Raw genomic sequence first — 3632 nt, 5'->3', positions numbered from 1 at the left:
CCCCAGGGGCTGAGGGGTGGGAACCGGGGACCCGTGGGCCCGGCCTGGGCCGGGGGTGGGGGCGGAGGAGGGGAACGTCAATGTATCTCGGTCTGTGTGGCTGCTGCTTCTCACGGAACCAGCCGACCTCTCACTGTGAACGCCCTCCGTCTCCCCGCTTTCCCGGACTCAGGAAAGGCATCGCTCGGCCCCCCGTCCACCTCCAACTCACCTCCAGTACACAGGCTTGCACTTCATGCTGCTTTCATACTGAGCTACTCACTGTAGGCGCTGGAAATAGCCATATTTTCTTAAAGCCTCTACCCTCTAGGCATTCTGTTCCCCCTCCCTAGCATGCTCCCCCTTAGCTGGCCTTACAGGCTCAGGTGGAGTGTCCGCTCCTCTGGGAAGCATCCCTGGCTACTTGCTCTTTCACCCCCTCCCTAATGGCTATATGCTCCCGGTGCCGGCTCCTCGATTCTCATCATTGTCCCTTTTATAACTCTTCTCTTACCTGTTCGTCTCCTCCCCTGGTCTGTGAGTCCTCCAATTCTGAATCCCCCATGCCTAGCGGAGCATCAGATAGAGTTGGCACTGGGTAAACATTTGCCAGGTGAATTTTTTATGCACTGGGTCCCAGATACCCCGAAATACCAATACTATGTGGATTGGTCTTAGAACCCCTTACACTCTTAGACATTGAGTGGCATTTGAAGATCCAAAAAGCCTTCGTTGAAGTAGGTTACATCTATCAATATTTACCATATTAAAATGGGAGCTGAGAAAAATTTCAAATAGTACTTCATAGAAATAAACCATGTTTTTCATGAAAAATAACTATACTCACCTCCCCACATTAGTGAGGATGGCCGTTATTTTACATTTTTGCAAATCTCCCCAGTCTCTGGCTTAATAGAGGACAGCTGCGTTCTCAGAATCTACTTGGCTGTCTGTCTGTTGCTCTACTTTGGTTTGTTTGAAGTACTATATATGAAGAAAATCTAGTCTCACTCAGAAACATAGTGGGAAAGAGAGTGGTGTATAGATAGCCTTTTCAGGTAATTGTGGATATTCCTGCTATAACACGAACACTTGACAAATGGTAGTTTTTCAAAGGTTAGGTGCAATGTGGAACCTGAAACCATATCAATAGCCTTTTTTACTTTAAAGTCCATTGGTCTGTATTGCACTTGGGTGGTTTTACCCAGGAATAATTTTGTAACATCATACATCGGTCATGTGGAAAATATTGATTCACTGAGCTAAGCAAATGTTCCAAATGTTGACACATTTGAGTATATATATATATTTTTTAAAAATTACATTTCTGAATATCAGGAGTGTTTTCAACAGGAAAGTTTTGGGACGTTGTGAAGCTCATGGCAGCAGATACAGGTTTTCAAAATTCTAATCTTTACTTGAAAGCTCCAATTCTATCCTTGGCACCAAATACTGTCAGGTTTTTCTCTGAGTTGACAGACCCACTTTGCTCCTTTGTGAGAAAAGGTCGGCCTGCTGCCCAAGTCTGATAATCATGGTTCCTCTGCCAGTCATCCTCTCAGGTCAACGGGGAGTTCCATGAGAAAAAGCAGTTGGCTCAGCTCACAACTCAACAAACTGTCTAAGCGCTTTCCTCAAGACACCGTCATACTCTTGTGTCTAGCAGAAGCTCTATGCCCCCTTCCCAGTTCATCGCAGAGAATATTGAAGACTTGTTACTCCAGGGATAAGATTTAATAAAATTAATAAGGTCTCACTGCTTCATTAAGGACGGTCTGGAGTGAAACTAGCATTTTTTTTTTTTAAGTTGCTAGTGCATGGTGGTGAGAATACAATGGCTATTAGTACACTGTCTTGATTTGTGCTAAGGCAGTTTACCCACTAAGGTTTTTACAACATCAGTACAAACGTTGACACTGAAAAAGGAAAATAATGTCTTAGTATTACTATGAGAATAATCTTGACCTCATGGATCCCTGAAAGGGTCTTGGGAACCCCTGTGCCTGAGGACCACATTTTAAGAACTGCTGGTCTAATGGGTACTCAATTCACTCCCCAGAAGGCTCCCCAAGGCATCACTAGTGAGAGTGTGTGGTTGGGGATGTGGAAACATGACAGGGAAGTGGTAGCAGGAGTGAACAGCTGTCCTGGGCTCAGCTGGAGTTACCAGTCTGGACTACCACTTGCTGGGGAGGTTGGAGAAGGGATTTGAGCTCGAAGATCCTCAACTCACTATGCTAGGACATTGAATCTGAGCTTAGAGGGCCACAGCAGTGTGTGTTGGAGTTGCCAGTCCCCTGCGTCAGGGAGGTGATAATACATCTCTATTTTCCAGTGCTTAGCACGGGCATGGCTTAGTAAATATTGAATGAATTAATCACAGGTGACAGGAGCAAGAGTAGGAAGTTGGCACCTTCCTTAATGGGCTGCCCTGGGGAGGACAAAGTAATTCTGTCTTCTTTATACTGACTCCAAAGGGGTGGGAGTAGATGCCACGGCCTCAGGAAGGTGAAAGGTGCCCCGAGGAGCAGCAGATGGTGGTATTTGTGTTCTATTTGGAAGGAGAAGCAAGGAAACATATTGGGCAACAGGGTTGATTAAAGAATCACCCATGAAAACAGTGGCACTCCTACAGGATCTGCCAGCTAGTCCAGGCAGTGTGGGCAGAGGAGGCGAATGCAGAAGGAAGTGGAAGCACCCATCACTCACCTCCCTTCTCCTTGACCACCTCCTCCACTGAACCTCCAGATCAGCAGGCAGCTGAAACAGGGCTACGAGCACCCACCTGGCCACTAGGGGAGCTCTGCTCCTAACTCTACAGCCTCACACCTGGGTCAAGCTTTTTCAGATCGTTTTCTTCTAGTGTTATTCTAGGCCAGTGATGGCGAACCTTTTGAGCTCGGCGTGTCAGCATTTTGAAAAACCCTAACTTAACTCTGGTGCCGTGTCACATATAGAAATTTTTTGATATTTGCAACCATAGTAAAACAAAGACTTATATTTTTGATATTTATTTTATATATTTAAATGCCATTTAACAAAGAAAAATCAACCGAAAAAATGAGTTCGCGTGTCACCTCTGACACGCGTGTCATAGGTTCGCCATCACTGTCTCGGCAGTAGGACAAGACCTCAGAGGGGCTAGAAGCGCCCCAACCCAGTCAACAGAACCAACCTAAGGCAGCCCAGTTGGATTTTTTTTGCTTGTTAAATGCCCCAACCAAATCTGTGGCCATAATTCTCTTAGGCTCAGACACTTTTATTTTACAGGCTTATTATTTTTAGCTTTTGAAAATTCAAATTTGGCCAAGGCTGGATTTGTTCACATACTCTGAGCAGTTATGAAGGACAGAGTGTCCCTGGTAGCCACAAAGCACAGTGGCAGCTGCTGTCCCTGCCCAGAAGACAGGCACTTGGGGAGGAATAGGCGCTGGCTAGTGAAATAGGGGACAACAGGAGTATGACTTCTCAGGGACAGCTTCCCGGCTAGGATGGCTTTAGGGAAGTGGGTGCAAGGAGGAGGAAGGGGCCTCACGGCAGATCGCCATCGTCTGCCCCACTCCATTCCTGAGTCAGATCAAGCTGGTGGCAGAACTCAGTCCCATTCTCTCCCCCTTCTGGGGGGAACTCCCATCTCATGAAGCCAGGCAGAG

Source organism: Myotis brandtii, unplaced genomic scaffold, assembly GCF_000412655.1.
Source record: "Myotis brandtii unplaced genomic scaffold, ASM41265v1 scaffold806, whole genome shotgun sequence".
NCBI lineage: Eukaryota > Metazoa > Chordata > Mammalia > Chiroptera > Vespertilionidae > Myotis > Myotis brandtii.
This window is presented reverse-complemented; position numbering follows the sequence as displayed.